Source organism: Pseudophryne corroboree, chromosome 3 (assembly GCF_028390025.1).
Source record: "Pseudophryne corroboree isolate aPseCor3 chromosome 3, aPseCor3.hap2, whole genome shotgun sequence".
NCBI lineage: Eukaryota > Metazoa > Chordata > Amphibia > Anura > Myobatrachidae > Pseudophryne > Pseudophryne corroboree.
This window is the reverse complement of record NC_086446.1, coordinates 543,176,532-543,195,107: the sequence shown is the minus strand read 5'-3', so window position 1 is coordinate 543,195,107 and position 18,576 is coordinate 543,176,532. Positions and strand designations below refer to the sequence as shown.

The window sequence follows — 18,576 nt, the reverse complement described above, 5'->3', positions numbered from 1 at the left end:
GGGTCTCGGCATTACAACTCTGCCGAGCAGCTACGTGGTCGGGGGAGAACACGTTTGTAAAATTCTACACATTTGATACCCTGGCTAAAGAGGACCTGGAGTTCTCTCATTCGGTGCTGCAGAGTCATCCGCACTCTCCCGCCCGTTTGGGAGCTTTGGTATAATCCCCATGGTCCTGACGGAGTCCCCAGCATCCACTAGGACGTTTAGAGAAAATAAGATTTTACTTACCGATAAATCTATTTCTCGTAGTCCGTAGTGGATGCTGGGCGCCCATCCCAAGTGCGGATTGTCTGCATTACTTGTACATAGTTATTGTTACAAAAAAATCGGGTTGTTCTTGTTGTGAGCCGTCTGTTCAGAGGCTCCTACGTTGTCATACTGTTAACTGGGTTCAGATCACAAGTTGTACGGTGTGATTGGTGTGGCTGGTATGAGTCTTACCCGGGATTCAATATCCTTCCTTATTGTGTACGCTCGTCCGGGCACAGTATCCTAACTGAGGCTTGGAGGAGGGTCATAGGGGGAGGAGCCAGTGCACACCACCTGATCCTAAAGCTTTATTTTTGTGCCCTGTCTCCTGCGGAGCCGCTAATCCCCATGGTCCTGACGGAGTCCCCAGCATCCACTACGGACTACGAGAAATAGATTTATCGGTAAGTAAAATCTTATTATTAAGGTTGTCCCTATATATATTTTATAGCGCTTGGGTGTGTGCTGGCAAACTCTCCCTCTGTCTCCCCAAAGGGCTAGTGGGGTCCTGTCTTCTATCAGAGCATTCCCTGTGTGTCTGCTGTGTGTCGGTACGTGTGTGTCGACATGTATGAGGATGATGTTGGCGTGGAGGCGGAGCAATTGCCTGTAATGGTGATGTCACCCCTAGGGAGTCGACACCAGAATGGATGGCTTTGTTTATGGAATTACGGGATAGTGTCAGCACGCTACAAAAGTCGGTTGACGACATGAGACAGCCGGCAAACCAGTTAGTACCTGTCCAGGCGTCTCAGACACCGTCAGGGGCTGTAAAAACGCCCTTTACCTCAGTCGGTCGACACAGACCCAGACACTGACACTGAATCCAGTGTCGACGGTGAAGAAACAACGTATTTTCCAGTAGGGCCACACGTATATGATCACGGCAATGAAGGAGGCTTTGCATATCTCTGATACTGCAAGTACCACAAAAAGGGGTATTATGTGGGGTCTGAAAAAACTACCTGTAGTTTTTCCTGAATCAGAGGAATTGAATGACGTGTGTGATGAAGCGTGGGTTACCCCTGATAAAAACTGCTAATTTCAAAGAAGTTATTGGCATTATACCCTTTCCCGCCAGAGGTTAGGGCGCGCTGGGAAACACCCCCTAGGGTGGGACAAGGCGCTCACACGTTTATCAAACAAGTGGCGTTACCGTCTCCTGATACGGCCGCCCTCAAGGATCCAGCTGATAGGAGGCTGGAAAATACTCTAAAAAGTATATACACACATACTGGTGTTATACTGCGACCAGCAATCGCCTCAGCCTGGATGTGCAGTGCTGGGGTGGCTTGGTCGGATTCCCTGACTGAAAATATTGATACCCTGGATAGGTAGGGACAGTATTTTATTGACTATAGAGCAATTAAAGGATGCGTTCCTTTATATGCGAGATGCACAGAGAGATATCTGCACTCTGGCATCAAGAGTAAGTGCGATGTCCATATCTGCCAGAAGAAGTCTATGGACACGACAGTGGTCAGGCGATGCGGATTCCAAACGGCATATGGAAGTATTGCCGTATAAAGGAGAGGAATTATTTGGGGTCGGTCTATCGGATTTGGTAGCCACGGCAACAGCCGGGAAGTCACCTTTTTACCTCAAGTCCCCTCCCAACAGAAAAAGCCGCAGTCTTTTCAGCCGCAGTCCTTTCGTTCCTATAAGAACAAGCGAGCAAAAGGACATTCATATTTGCCCCGAGGCAAAGGAAAGGTAAGAGACTGCACCAAGCAGCCCTTCCCAGGAGCAGAAGTCCTCCCCGGCTTCTGCAAAGGCCTCAGCATGACGCTGGGACCTTACAAGCGGACTCAGGGGCGGTGGGGGTCGCCTCAAGAATTTCAGCGCACAGTGGGCTCACTCGCAGGTGGACCCCTGGATCCTGCAGGTAGTATCTCAGGGTTACAGGGTTGGAATTCGAGAAGTCTCCCCCTCGCCGGTTCCAAAAGTCTGCTTTGCCAACGTCTCCCTCCGACAGGGCGACGGTATTGGAAGCCATTCACAAGCTGTATTCTCAGCAGGTGATAGTCAAGGTACCCCTTCTACAACAGGGAAAGGGGTATTACTCCACGCTATTTGTGGTACCGAAGCCGGACGGCTCGGTAAGACCTATTCTAAATCTGAAATCTCTGAACCTGTACATACAAAAATTCAAGTTCAAGATGGAGTCACTCAGAGCAGTGATAGCGAATCTGGAAGAGGGGATTTTATGGTGTCCTTGGACATCAAGGATGCTTACCTTCATGTCCCAATTTGCCCTTCACACCAAGGGTACCTCAGGTTCGTGGTACAAAACTGTCATTATCAGTTTCAGACGCTGCCGTTTGGATTGTCCACGGCACCCAGGGTCTTTACCAAGGTAATGGCCGAAATGATGATTCTTCTTCGAAGAGAAGGCGTATTAATTATCCTTACTTGGACGATCTCCTGATAAGGGCAAGATCCAGAGAACAGCTGGAGGTCGGAGTAGCACTAACTCAAGTAGTGCTCCAACAGCACGGGTGGATTCTGAATTTTCCAAATCCAACTGATCCCGACGACACGTCTGCTGTTCCTACGGATGATTCTGGACACTGTTCAGAAAAAGGTATTTCTTCCGGAGGAGAAAGCCAGGGAGTTATCCGAACTAGTCAGGAACCTCCTAAAACCAGGGACAGTGTCTGTGCATCAATGCACAAGAGTCCTGGGAAAAATGGTGGCTTCTTACGAAGCGATTCCATTCGGCAGATTCCATGCACGAATTTTTCAGTGGGATCTGCTAGACAAATGGTCCGGATCGCATCTGCAGATGCATCAGCGGATAAAATTGTCGACAAGGACAAGGGTCTCTCTGCTATGGTGGTTGCAGAGTACTCATCTGTTAGAGGGCCGCAGATTCGGCATACAGAACTGGGTCCTAGTGACCACGGATGCCAGCCTGAGAGGCTGGGAGCGGTCACACGAGGAAGAAACTTCCAGGGCGTGTGGTCAAGCCTGGAAACGTCTCTTCACATAAATATACTGGAGCTAAGAGCAATCTACAATGCTCTAAGCCTGGCAAAACCTCTGCTTCAGGGTCAGCCGGTGTTGATCCAGTCGGACAACATCACGGCAGTCGCCCACGTAAACAGACAGGGCGGCACAAGAAGCAGGAGGGCAATGGCAGAAGCTGCAAGGATTCTTCGCTGGGCGGAAAATCATGTGATAGCACTGTCAGCAGTGTTCATTCCGGGAGTGGCCAACTGGGAAGCAGACTTCCTCAGCAGACACGATCTTCACCCGGGAGAGTGGGGACTTCATCCAGAAGTCTTCCACATGATTGTGGTCCATTGGGAAAGACCAATGGTGGACATGATGGCGTCCCGCCTCAACAAAAACTGGACAGGTATTGCGCCAGGTCAAAAGACCCTCAGGCAATAGCTGTGGACGCTCTGGTAACACCATGGGTGTACCAGTCAGTGTATGTGTTCCCTCCTCTGCCTCTCATACCCAAGGTACTGAGAATTATACGGCAAAGGGGAGTAAGAACGATACTCGTGGCTCCGGACTGGCCAAGAAGGACTTGGTACCCGGAACTTCAGGAGATGCTCACGGAAGATCCGTGGCCTCTACCTCTAAGAAGGGACCTGCTTCAGCAGGGACCGTGTCTATTCCAAGACTTACCGCGGCTGCGTTTGACGGCATGGCGGTTGAACGCCGGATCCTAAGGGAAAAAGGCATTCCGGAAGAGGTCATCCCTACCCTGGTCAAAGCCAGGAAGGAGGTGACTGCACAACATTATCACCGCATTTGGAGAAAATATGTTGCATGGTGTGAGGCCAGGAAGGCCCCGACAGAGGAATTTCAACTGGGTCGATTCCTACATTTCCTGCAAACAGGATTATCTATGGGCCTCAAATTAGGGTCCATTAAGGTTCAAATTTCGGCCCTGTCGATATTCTTCCAGAAAGAATTGGCTTCAGTTCCTGAAGTTCAGACTTTTGTAAAAGGAGTACTACATATACAGCCCCCGGTTGTGCCCCCAGTGGCACCGTGGGATCTCAATGTAGTTTTGGATTTTCTCAAATCCCATTGGTTTGAGCCACTCAAATCGGTAGATTTGAAATATCTTACATGGAAAGTAACCATGCTACTGGCTCTGGCTTCAGCCAGGAGAGTGTCAGAATTGGCAGCTTTATCATATAAAAGCCCATATCTGATTTTCCATTCGGACAGGGCAGAATTGAGGACGCGTCCTCATTTTCTGCCTAAGGTGGTATCAGCGTTTCACCTGAACCAGCCTATTGTGGTGCCTGCGGCTACTAGCGATTTGGAGGATTCCAAGTTGCTGGACGTTGTCAGAGCATTGAAAATATATATTTCAAGGACGGCTGGAGTCAGAAAATCTGACTCGCTGTTTATACTATATGCACCCAACAAGCTGGGTGCTCCTGCTTCTAAGCAGACGATTGCTCGTTGGATTTGTAGCACAATTCAACTGGCACATTCTGTGGCAGGCTTGCCACAGCCTAAATCTGTCAAGGCCCACTCCACAAGGAAGGTGGGCTCATCTTGGGCGGCTGCCCGAGGGGTCTCGGCATTACAACTCTGCCGAGCAGCTACGTGGTCAGGGGAGAACACGTTTGTAAAATTCTACAAATTTGATACCCTGGCTAAAGAGGACCTGGAGTTCTCTCATTCGGTGCTGCAGAGTCATCCGCACTCTCCCGCACGTTTGGGAGCTTTGGTATAATCCCCATGGTCCTGACGGAGTCCCACCATCCACTAGGACGTCAGAGAAAATAAGATTTTACTTACCGATAAATCTATTTCTCGTAGTCCGTAGTGGATGCTGGGCGCCCATCCCAAGTGCGGATTGTCTGCAATACTTGTACATAGTTATTGTTACAAAAAAATCGGGTTGTTTATTGTTGTGAGCCATCTTTTCAGAGGCTCCTACGTTATCATACTGTTAACTGTGTTCAGATCACAAGTTGTACGGTGTGATTGGTGTGGCTGGTTTGAGTCTTACCCGGGATTCAAAATCCTTCCTTATTGTGTACGCTCGTCCGGGCACAGTATCCTAACTGAGGCTTGGAGGAGGGTCATAGGGGGAGGAGCCAGTACACACCACCTAGTGGTCAAACTTTTAAATTTTGTGCCCTGTCTCCTGCGGAGCCGCTATTCCCCATGGTTCTGACGGAGTCCCAGCATCCACTACGGACTACGAGAAATAGATTTATCGGTAAGTAAAATCTTATTATTTTTAAAAATAATAATAAATGTTCCCAAACATCGAAACATCGATCGGGAACATCGAGAGCATCACGGACTGCCTGCAGGTATACGGGGGGGGGGGGGGGGGGGGGTCTGGGGGTGGTTTGGGAGGGTTCATTTACTCTCCCCAGCGGCTGCCATTGTCTGCAGCCGCTGGAGGGGGGGGGGAGGGGGGGATCCTGCCGTGCTGACCGATCAGCAGTGATCGGCAGCACGGCAGACACAGGGGGAGAGTGCAGGGAGGCAGAGGGACCTTGCGGTCCCTCTGACAGCAGTAGCGGAAGGAAGTTTATCTTCTAAGCCGCTGCTAACACTCTCTATCTGACTGGTCGCATCCTGTGCGACCAGGTCAGATAGAGCACTTACAGGCATGGTCGCATCTGATGCAACCATGCCAGGCAAGTGGTTAAAGGAACTCTCTTGATCATATTTATGTTTTTGGGAATCGTGTTATTGGTTCACTCAGATATCTGTAGGGCATATTGTAATAATTGTAGCATGGACTGTAAAGCTGGGTACACACTTGCCCAATCCTCAGGAGATCCGACTCCAGACCAACCGGCTTACCAGACATTGGACAAGTGTGTACCCTCCACTGACTGACCTGCACATCCAATCCTGGTCGCCTGTCTGGTCTCCAGATTTTTAAACACGCTTAAAAAGTAGGAGACCTGATTGGCGACCGAAATTGTAGTATGTAGGCTGCTGAGACCAGAGCAGGTGACCGATATCCGGCCCTGGCATCCTAGCACACTATCAGCGTGGTGGCAGTGCAGGATCCAGAGGGAGTCTGTACTGTCCTCCACTGCTACAAGGCATGGCGGGAGGTGTTGAGGGTATTGTGGCGGGGCTGTGTGTGTTTTACCTGTGCAGAGTTTGGCAGCGGGTGGCATGCATAATAGGGGTGGGCAAATTTTTAAATGGCGCCAGTTTTAAAACCTAAGCTGGCTGCGGCGAGACTTAGTCCGGCACTAAGGCCTCTTAGTGCCGGCTAAAATTAGGCTGCGCAGACAACGTGTGTCAGTTCCACAGTGCAGGAGGACCGATAAAGAGCTACTGAAAACAGAAGATACTGTGGAAGTTCTAGATGGGCAGCGGCCATGTAAAAAAAGCTTAAAGGCTGCTGCCACCAGGTGAAGATGCTGGCTAATAAAATATTAAAATATAAAGTGTGGTGTTTTTATTTTAATATTTCTTTTACATGGGGCCTATAGGTACCAGTTGGCCCTTAATGCTGTGCCTGCTGGTACTTGTTTTTCTCCCAAGTACCAGAATGCTGGGGAGGCTTGCTAGGACCTGTAGTCCTCCTGGAAACTACATTAATATTCTATTTCTCTGACGTCCTAGTGGATGCTGGGAACTCTGTAAGGACCATGGGGAATAGCGGCTCCGCAGGAGACTGGGCACAACTAAAGAAAGCTTTAGGTCACCTGGTGTGCACTGGCTCCTCCCACTATGACCCCCCTCCAAGCCTCAGTTAGATTTTGTGCCCGGCCGAGGCTGGATGCACACTAGGGGCTCTCCTGAGCCCATAGAAAGAAAGTATAGATTTAGGTTTTTTATTTTCAGTGAGACCTGCTGGCAACAGGCTCACTGCAGCGAGGGACTAAGGGGAGAAGAAGCGAACTCGCCTGCTTGCAGCCGGATTGGGCTTCTTAGGCACTGGACACCATTAGCTCCAGAGGGATCGACCGCAGGCCCAGTCCTTGGTGTTCGGTCCCGGAGCCGCGCCGCCGTCCCCCTTACAGAGCCAGAAGCAAGAAGAGGTCCGGAAAATCGGCGGCAGAAGACATCAGTCTTCACCAAGGTAGCGCACAGCACTGCAGCTGTGCGCCATTGCTCCTCATGTACACCTCACACTCCGGTCACTGAGGGTGCAGGGCGCTGGGGGGGGGCGCCCTGAGCAGCAATATTAACACCTTGGCTGGCAAAAATACCACAATATATAGCCCCAGAGGCTATATATGTGGTAAATACCCCTGCCAGAATCCAGAAAAAAGCGAAAGAAAAGTCCGCGAAAAAGGGGCGGAGCTATCTCCCTCAGACACACTGGCGCCATTTTCTCTTCACAGTGCAGCTGGAAGAAAGCTCCCCAGGCTCTCCCCTGTAGTTTTCAGGCTCAAAGGGTTAAAAAGAGAGGGGGGGCACTAAATTTAGGCGCAATATTATATATACAAGCAGCTATTGGGGAAATTTCACTCAGTTATAGTGTTAATCCCCACATTATATAGCGCTCTGGTGTGTGCTGGCATACTCTCTCTCTGTCTCCCCAAAGGGCTTTGTGGGGTCCTGTCCTCAGTCAGAGCATTCCCTGTGTGTGTGCGGTGTGTCGGTACAGCTGTGTCGACATGTTTAATGAGGAGGCTTATATGGTGACGGAGCAGATGCCGATAAATGTGATGTCGCCCCCTGTGGGGCCGACACCAGAGTGGATGGTTAGGTGAAAGGTATTAACCGACAGTGTCAACTCCTTACATAAAAGGGTGGATGACGTAACAGCTGTGGGACAGCCGGCTTCTCAGTCCGCGCCTGCCGAGGCGTCTCAAAGGCCATCAGGGGCTCAAAAAACGCCCGCTCACTCAGATGGCAGACACAGATGTCGACACGGAGTCTGACTCCAGTGTCGACGAGGTTGAGACATATACACAATCCACTAGGAACATCCGTGACTTAATCCCGGCAATAAAAAATGTGTTACACATTTCTGACATTAACCCAAGTACCACTAAAAAAGGGTTTTATGTTTGGGGAGAAAAAGCAGGCAGTGTTTTGTTCCCCCATCAGATGAATGAATGAAGTGTGTGAAAAGCGTGGGTTCCCCCCGATAAGAAACTTGTAATTTCCAAAAAGTTACTGATGGCGTACCCTTTCCCGCCAGAGGATAAGTTACGCTGGGAGATATCCCCTAGGGTGGAGAAGGCGCTCACACGGTTGTCAAAAAAGGTGGCACTGCCGTTTTAGGAACGGCCACTTTGAAGGTACCTGTTGATAAAAAGCAGGAGGCTATCCTGAAGTCTGTATTTACACACTCAGGTACTAGACTGAGACCTGCAGATCGTGCTGCAGCAGCGTGGTCGGTGACCCTGTCACACATGAGAACATATTAAAGACGTCGTCTTATATATGAGGGATGCACAGAGGGATATTTTGCCGGCTGGCATCCAAAATGAATGTAATGACCATTCTGTCAGGAGGGTATTAGAGACCCGGCAGTGGACAGGTGATGCTGACTTTAAAAGGCGCATAGAGACTCTGCCTTATAAGGGTGAGGAATTATTTGGGGATGGTCTCTGGGACCTCGTATCCATTACCTCAGGTTTCCTCACAGACTAAGAAAGCACTGTATTATCAGGTACAGTCCTTTCGGCTTCAGAAAAGCAAGCGGGTCAAAGGCGTTTCCTTTCTGTACAGAGACATGGGAAGAGGGAAAAAGCTGCACCAGTCAGCCTGTTCCCAGAATCAAAATTCTTCTCTCGCTTCCTTTGAGTCCACAGCATGACGCGGGGGCTCCACAGGTGTAGCCAGGTACGGTGGGGGGCCGTCTCAAAAATGTCAGCGATCAGTGGGCTCGCTCACAGGTGGATCCCTGTTTCATTCAAGTAGTATTTCAGGGGTACAAGCTGGAATTCGAGATGTCTCCCCCCCGCCGTTTCCTCAAATATGCCTTGCCGACAACTCCCTCAGGCAGGGAGGCTGCGCTAGAGGCAATTAATAAGCTGTATTCCCAGCAGGTAATACTCAAGGTGCCCCTACTTCAACAAGGACGGGGTTACTATTCCACACGGTTTGGGGTACCGAAACCGCATGGTTCGGTGTGACCCATTTTATATTTAAAATCCTTGAACACATACATAAAAAAATTCAAGTTCAAGATGGAATCGCTCAGGGCGGTTATTGCAAGCCTGGACGAGGGGGATTACATGGGATCCCGGGACATCAAGGATGCTTACCTGCATGTCCCCATTTACCATCCTCGCCAGGAGTACCTCAGATTTGTGGTACAGGATTACCATTACCAAGTCCAGACACTGCCGTTTGGACTGTACATGGCACCGAGGGTGTTTACCAAGGTAATGGCCAAAATGATGATACTCCTTCGAAAAAAAGGGAGTTTTAATTATCCCGTACTTGGACAATATCCTTATAAGGGCAAGGTCCAAGGAGCAGTTGCTAGTCGGGGTAGCACTATTTTGGAAAGTGCTACAACAGCACGGTTGGATTCTAAACAGTCCAAAGTCACAGCTGGTTCCTACGACACGTCTATTGTTCCTGGGGATGGTTCTGGACACAGAACAGAAATAAGTGTTTCTCCCGGAGGAGAAAGCCAAGGAACTGTCATCTCTAGTCAGAGACCTCCTGAAGCAAAAACAGGTATCGGTGCATCATTGCACGCGAGTCCTGGGAAAAAATGGTAGCTTCCTACGAAGCAATCCCATTCGGCAGGTTCCATGCAAGAGGGCCGCAGGTTCGGCATATAGGACTAGGTCCTAGTGACCATGGATGCCAGCCTTTGAGGCTGGGGGGCAGTCACACAGGGAAAAAACTTCCAGGGACTTTGGTCAAGTCAAGTGACTTCCCTACACATAAATATTCTGGAACTGAGGGCCATTTACAATGCCCTGAGTCAGGCAAGGCCTCTGCTTCAAAACCAGCCGGTACTGATCCAATCAGACAACATCACGGCAGTCGCCCATGTAAACCAACGGGGCGGCACAAGAAGCAGGATGGCGATGGCAGAAGCCACAAGGATTCTCCGATGGGCGGAAAATCATGTGTTAACACTGTCAGCAGTGTTCATTCCCGGAGTGGACGACTGGGAAGCAGATCTTCTCAGCGGACACGACCTCCACCCGGGAGAGTGGGGATTTCATCCAGAAGTCTTCCAAAGGATTGTACACCATTGGGAAAGGCCACAGGTGGACATGATGGCGTCCCGCCTCAACAAAAAGCTATAAAAGATATTGCGCCAGGTCAAAGGACCCTCAGGCGATAGCTGTGGATGCTCTGGTAACACCGTGGGTGTACCAGTCGGTTTATGTGTTCCTCCCTCTGCCTCTCATACAAAAGGTACTGAGAATAATAGGAAGGCGAGGAGTAAGAACGATACTCGTGGTTCCGGATTGGCCAAGAAGAGCTTGGTACCCAGAACTTCAAGAAATTATATCAGAGGACCCATGGCCTCTGCCGCTCAGACAGGACCTGCGGCAGCAGGGGCCCTGTCTGTTCCAAGACTTACCGCGGCTACGTTTTGACGGCATGGCGGTTGAACGCCGGATCCTAAAGGAAAAGGGCATTCCGGAGGAAGTCATTCCTACGCTGATTCAAGCCAGGAAAGATGTATCTGCAAAACATTATCACCGCATATGGCGAAAATATGTTGCTTGGTGTGAGGCCAAAAAGGCCCCAACAGAGGAATTTCAACTAGGTCGATTTCTGCATTTCCTACAAGCAGGAGTGTCTATGGGCCTAAAATTAGGCTCCATTAAGGTACAGATCTCGGCTCTGTCGATTTTCTTCCAAAAAGAACTAGCTTCAGTACCTGAAGTTCAGACATTGTAAAAGGAGTGCTGCATATTCAGCCCCCGGTTGTGCCTCCAGTGGCACCTTGGGTTCTCAACGTGGTGTTGAGTTTCTTAAAATCACATTGGTGTGAGCCACTAAAAACCGTGGATCTACAATATCTCACGCGGAAAGTGGTCATGTTATTGGCCTTGGCTTCGGCCAGGCGTGTATCAGAATTGGCGGCTTTGTCATATAAAAGTCCTTATCTGATTTTCCATATGGATAGGGCAGAATTGAGGACTCGTCCCCAGTTTCTCCCTAAGGTGATATCAGTTTTTCACTTGAACCAACTATTGTAGTGCCTGCGGCTACTAGGGACTTGGAGGATTCCAAGTTACTGGACGTAGTCAGGCCCTTGAAAAATTATGTTTCCAGGACGGCTAGAGTCAGGAGAACTGACTCACTGTTTATCCTGTATGCACCCAGCAAACTGGGTGCTCCTGCTTCTAAGCAGACTATTGCTCGCTGGATTTGTAGCACAATTCAGCTGGCGCATTCTGCGGCTGGACTACCGCAGCCAAAATCTGTAAAAGCCCATTCCACAAGGAAGGTGGGCTCATCTTGGCAGCTGCCCGAGGGGTCTCGGCTTTCCAACTTTGCCGAGCTGCAACTTGGTCAGGGGCAAACACGTTTGCTAAATTCTACAAAATTGATACCCTGGCTGAGGAGGACCTGGAGTGCTCTCATTCGGTGCTGCAGAGTCATCCGCACTCTCCCGCCCGTTTGGGAGCTTTGGTATAATCCCCATGGTCCTTACGGAGTTCCCAGCATCCACTAGGACGTCAGAGAAAATAAGATTTTACTCACCGGTAAATCTATTTCTCGTAGTCCGTAGTGGATGCTGGGCGCCCATCCCAAGTGCGGATTGTCTGCAATACTTGTATATAGTTATTGCCTAACTTAAGGGTTATTGTTGAGCCATCTGTTGAGAGGCTCAGTTATATTCATACTGTTAACTGGGTATAGTATCACGAGTTATACGGTGTGATTGGTGTGGCTGGTATGAGTCTTACCCGGGATTCAAAATCCTTCCTTATTATGTCAGCTCGTCCGGGCACGGTGTCCTAACTGAGGCTTGGAGGGGGGTCATAGTGGGAGGAGCCAGTGCACACCAGGTGACCTAAAGCTTTCTTTAGTTGTGCCCAGTCTCCTGCGGAGCCGCTATTCCCCATGGTCCTTACGGAGTTCCCAGCATCCACTACGGACTACGAGAAATAGATTTACTGGTGAGTAAAATCTTATTTTTTCACTAATGGACTATGGGGTGCCTCTTATGCCCTGGTACCAGTTTTGTCCCCCATATTTTCTCTGACGTCCTAAGTGGATGCTGGGACTCCGTAAGGACCATGGGGAATAGCGGCTCCGCAGGAGACTGGGCACAACTAAAGAAAGCTTTAGGACTACCTGGTGTGCACTGGCTCCTCCCTCTATGACCCTCCTCCAGACCTCAGTTAGAATCTTGTGCCCGGCTGAGCTGGATGCACACTAGGGGCTCTCCTGAGCTCCTAGACAAGAAAGTATATTTTAGGTTTTTTTATTTTCAGTGAGATCTGCTGGCAACAGACTCACTGCTACGAGGGACTAAGGGGAGAAGAAGCGAACCTACCTGCTTGCAGCTAGCTTGGGCTTCTTAGGCACTGGACACCATTAGCTCCAGAGGGATCGAACACAGGACCCGACCTCGATCGTCCGGTCCCGGAGCCGCGCCGCCGTCCCCCTTACAGAGCCAGAAGCAAGAAGATGGTCCTGAAAATCGGCGGCAGAAGACTTCGGTCTTCAACAAGGTAGCGCACAGCACTGCAGCTGTGCGCCATTGCTCCTCATGCACACCTCACACTCCGGTCACTGATGGGTGCAGGGCGCTGGGGGGGGGGCGCCCTGAGCAGCAATATTAACACCTTGGCTGGCAAAAAAAATCACAATATATAGTCCTAGAGGCTATATATGTGAAAAATACCCCTGCCAGAGATCCATAAAAAAGCGGGAGAAAGTCCGCCGAAAAAGGGGCGGGGCTATCTCCCTCAGCACACTGGCGCCATTTTTCCCTCACAGCTCCGCTGGAAGGATCGCTCCCAGGCTCTCCCCTGCAGTTTTCAAGACTACAAAGGGTAAAAAAGAGAGGGGGGGGCACTAAATTTAGGCGCAGCAGTATATATATAAGCAGCTATAAGGGAAAATCACTCGGTTATAGTGTTTATCCCTGTGTTATATAGCTCTCTGGTGTGTGCTGGCATACTCTCTCTCTGTCTCCCCAAAGGGCTTTGTGGGGTCCTGTCCTCTGTCAGAGCATTCCCTGTGTGTGTGCGGTGTGTCGGTACGGCTGTGTCGACATGTTTGATGAGGAGGCTTATGTGGAGGCGGAGCAGATGCCGATAAATGTGATGTCACCCCCTGCGGGGCCGACACCTGAGTGGATGGACTTGTGGAAGGAATTACGTGAAAGTGTCAACTCCTTACATAAAAGGTTTGACGACATACCAAATATGGGACAGCCGGCTTCTCAGCCTGTGCCTGCCCAGGCGTCTCAAAAGCCATCAGGGGCTCTAAAACGCCCGCTACCTCAGATGGCAGACACAGATGTCGACACGGATACTGACTCCAGTGTCGACGACGATGAGACTAATGTAACTTCCAATAGGGCCACACGTTACATGATTGAGGCAATGAAAAATGTGTTGCACATTTCTGATGTTACCCCAGGAACCACAAAAAAGGGTATTATGTTTGGAGAGAAAAAACTACCAGTAGTTTTTCCCCCATCTGAGGAATTAAATGAAGTGTGTGAAGAAGCGTGGGCTTCCCCCGATAAGAAACTGGTAATTTCTAAAAGGTTACTAATGGCGTACCCTTTCCCGCCAGAGGATAGGTCACGTTGGGAAACATCCCCTAGGGTGGATAAAGCGCTCACACGCTTGTCAAAGAAGGTGGCACTACCGTCTCCGGATACGGCCGCCCTAAAGGAGCCTGCTGATAGGAAGCAGGAGGCTATCCTGAAGTCTGTATATACACACACAGGTGTTCTACTGAGACCAGCTATTGCTTCAGCATGGATGTGCAGTGCTGCAGCTGCGTGGTCAGATTCCCTGTCGGAAAATATTGATACCCTAGACAGGGACACTATATTGCTAACCGTAGAGCATATTAAAGATATTTGCCGGCTGGCATCTAAAATAAGTGCAATGTCCATTTCTGCCAGGAGAGGGTTATGGACTCGGCAGTGGACAGGTGATGCAGATTCTAAAAGGCACATAGAAGTTTTGCCTTATAAGGGTGATGTTCGGGGATGGTCTCTCGGACCTCGTTTCCACAGCAACAGCTGGGAAGTCAGCATTTTTACCCCATGTTCCCTCACAGCCAAAGAAAGCACCGTATTATCAGGTACAGTCCTTTCGGCCCCATAAGGGCAAGCGGGTTAAAGGCGCGTCCTTTCTGCCCAGAGGCAGAGGTAGAGGGAAAAAGCTGCAGCATACAGCCAGTTCCCAGGAGCAAAAGTCCTCCCCCCACTTCCTCCAAGTCCGCCGCATGACGCTGGGGCTCCACAGGCGGAGCCAGGTACGGTGGGGGCCCGTCTCAAAAACTTCAGCAATCAGTGGGCTCGCTCACGGGTGGATCCCTGGATCCTTCAAGTAGTATCTCAGGGGTACAAGCTGGAATTCGAGACGTCTTCCCCCCTGCCGTTTCCTCAAATCTGCCTTGCCTACAACTCCCTCAGGCAGGGAGGCAGTGTTAGAGGCAATACACAAGCTGTATTCCCAGCAGGTGATAGTCAAGGTGCCCCTCCTTCAACAAGGACGGAGTTACTATTCCACAATGTTTGTGGTACCGAAACCGGACGGTTCGGTGAGACCCATTTTAAATTTGAAATCCTTGAACACATATATAAAAAAAAAATTCAAGTTCAAGATGGAATCGCTCAGGGCGGTTATTGCAAGCCTGGACGAGGGGGATTACATGGTATCACTGGACATCAAGGATGCTTACCTGCATGTCCCCATTTACCATCCTCACCAGGAGTACCTCAGATTTGTGGTACAGGATTGTCATTACCAATTCCAGACGTTGCCGTTTGGTCTGTCCACGGCACCGAGGGTATTTACCAAGGTAATGGCCGAAATAATGATACTCCTTCGAAAAAATGGAGTTTTAATTATCCCGTACTTGGACGATCTCCTGATAAAGGCGAGGTCCAGGGAGCAGTTGTTGGTCGGGGTAGCACTATCTCGGGAGGTGCTACAACAGCACGGTTGGATTCTAAATATTCCAAAGTCACAGCTGGTCTCTACGACACGTCTACTGTTCCTGGGGATGGTTCTGGACACAGAACAGAAAAAAGTGTTTCTCCCGGAGGAGAAAGCCAAGGAGCTGTCATCTCTAGTCAGAGGCCTCCTAAAACCAAAACAGGTGTCGGTGCATCACTGCACGCGAGTCCTGGGAAAAAATGGTAGCTTCCTACGAAGCAATAACATTCGGCAGGTTCCATGCAAGGACTTTTCAGTGGGACCTGTTGGACAAGTGGTCCGGATCGCATCTTCAGATGCATCGGCTGATAACCCTGTCTCCAAGGACCAGGGTGTCTCTGCTGTGGTGGCTGCAAAGTGCTCATCTTCAAGAGGGCCGCAGATTCGGCATACAGGACTGGGTCCTGGTGACCACGGATGCCAGCCTTCGAGGCTGGGGGGCTGTCACACAGGGAAGAAACTTCCAAGGACTATGGTCAAGTCAGGAGACTTCCCTACACATAAATATTCTGGAACTGAGGGCCATTTACAATGCCCTAAGTCAGACAAAACCCCTGCTTCAAAACCAGCCGGTACTGATCCAGTCAGTCAACATCACGGCAGTCGCCCATGTAAACCGACAGGGCGGCACAAGAAGCAGGACGGCGATGGCAGAAGCCACAAGGATTCTCCGATGGGCGGAAAATCACGTGTTAGCACTGTCAGCAGTGTTCATTCCGGGAGTGGACAACTGGGAAGCAGACTTCCTCAGCAGGCACGACCTCCACCCGGGAGAGTGGGGACTTCATCCAGAAGTCTTCCAAATGATTGTAAACCGTTGGGAAAGGCCACAGGTGGACATGATGGCGTCCCGCCTAAACAAAAAGCTAGAAAAGTATTGCGCCAGGTCGAGAGACCCTCAGGCAATAGCTGTGGACGCTCTAGTGACACCGTGGGTGTACCGGTCGGTTTATGTGTTCCCTCCTCTTCCTCTCATACCCAAGGTACTGAGGATAATAAGGAGAAGAGGAGTAAGAACTATACTCATTGTTCCGGATTGGCCAAGAAGAGCTTGGTACCCGGAACTTCAAGAGATGATCTCAGAGGACCCATGGCCTCTGCCGCTCAGACAGGACCTGCTGCAGCAGGGGCCCTGTCTGTTCCAAGACTTACCGTGGCTGCGTTTGACGGCATGGCGGTTGAACACCGGATCCTGAAGGAAAAGGGCATTCCGGAGGAAGTCATTCCTACGCTGATTAAAGCTAGGAAAGAAGTGACCGCAAACCATTATCACCGCATTTGGCGAAAATATGTTGCGTGGTGTGAGGCCAGGAAGGCCCCAACGGAGGAATTTCAGCTAGGCCTTTTTCTGCACTTCCTACAGTTAGGGGTGACTATGGGCCTAAAATTGGGTTCCATTAAGGTCCAGATTTCGGCTCTATCGATTTTCTTCCAGAGAGAACTGGCTTCACTACCTGAAGTTCAGACTTTTGTTAAGGGAGTGCTGCATATTCAGCCCCCTTTTGTGCCTCCAGTGGCACCTTGGGATCTCAACGTGGTGTTGGATATCCTAAAGTCACATTGGTTTGAGCCACTTAAAACCGTGGAATTAAAATATCTCACGTGGAAAGTGGTCATGCTGTTGGCCTTGGCTTCGGCCAGGCGTGTGTTAGAATTGGCGGCTTTGTCATGTAAAAGCCTTTATCTGATTTTCCATATGGATAGGGCAGAATTGAGGACTCGTCCCCAGTTTCTCCCTAAGGTGGTATCAGCCTTTCATTTGAACCAACCTATCGTGGTGCCTGCGGCTACTAAAGACTTGGAGGCTTCCAAGTTGTTGGACGTAGTCAGGGCCCTGAGAATTTATGTTTCCAGGACAGCTAGTGTCAGGAAAACTGACTCGTTGTTTATCCTGTATGCACCCAACAAGCTGAGTGCTCCTGCTTCAAAGCAGACTATTGCTCGTTGGATCTGTAGTACGATTCAGCTTGCACATTCTGCGGCTGGACTGCCGCATCCTAAATCAGTGAAAGCCTATTCCACAAGGAAGGTGGGCTCTTCTTGGGCGGCTGCCTGAGGGGTCTCGGCTCTACAACTTTGCCGAGCAGCTACTTGGTCGGGGTCAAACACATTTGCTAAATTCTACAAGTTTGACACCCTGGCTGAGGAGGACCTAGAGTTTGCCCATTCGGTGCTGCAGAGTCATCCGCACTCTCCCGCCCGTTTGGGAGCTTTGGTATAATCCCCATGGTCCTTACGGAGTCCCAGCATCCACTTAGGACGTCAGAGAAAATAAGATTTTACTCACCGGTAAATCTATTTCTCGTAGTCCGTAGTGGATGCTGGGCGCCCATCCCAAGTGCGGATTGTCTGCAATACTTGTATATAGTTATTGTTTAACTAAAGGGTTATTGTTGAGCCATCTGTTGAGAGGCTCAGTTATTGTTCATACTGTTAACTGGGTATAGTATCACGAGTTATACGGTGTGATTGGTGTGGCTGGTATGAGTCTTACCCGGGATTCAAAATCCTTCCTTATTGTGTCAGCTCTTCCGGGCACAGTATCCTAACTGAAGTCTGGAGGAGGGTCATAGAGGGAGGAGCCAGTGCACACCAGGTAGTCCTAAAGCTTTCTTTAGTTGTGCCCAGTCTCCTGCGGAGCCGCTATTCCCCATGGTCCTTACGGAGTCCCAGCATCCACTACGGACTACGAGAAATAGATTTACCGGTGAGTAAAATCTTATTTTAACTTGGATGTAGAACCTGCGAGAGCAGGCCTGCAGTAGATTTGTATAAACTGTGTTATCTGCAGTTTGATCTGCCAAGGATTGGACACCTGTGTATGCAGTTTAACTTTTTCCACTCCACAGGAAATAGTGACCGTTTGAGATTAGCCATTTTAATATTCGTGTCCTTTTCTGGAGACCTTACCTGTTACCATATACAGTATATTGCCTTCCTTCTCACCACAGTAAACGGCATTAAAGTGCTTAAATAACATAATGAAATCTGTGACACAAAGTGCAATATATAACAATTCAAAGCATACAATAATATAAATCTATAAATTTAGAAAGAATTGCACAAGGACGTGCCAGTAGCTTTATTATGCAACAGTAGAAAACCCTGTTTGTTCTCCTACTTCGTAATGCGTTTGCATGGGACATGCTTCACACTGTGAGTTGATAATTTGTTATGACATCCAATTGTTAAAGTAGCACTAACATGCAGGTGGCAGAACTTTGAAGTTTGCTGCTGTCTCAGTGAGGACCAATATGAAGTTGTAATCTATATAATTGTTTGGTACAGACTG

At 49.6% G+C, this 18,576-nt stretch overlaps 1 protein-coding gene across 1 annotated transcript in view; it reads left to right on the top strand.

The window, feature by feature from the left end:
* Positions 1-18,576, top strand: part of SIRT7 (sirtuin 7) — a 73,995-nt gene that overhangs the window by 9,537 nt on the left and 45,882 nt on the right. The window lies entirely within an intron of this gene.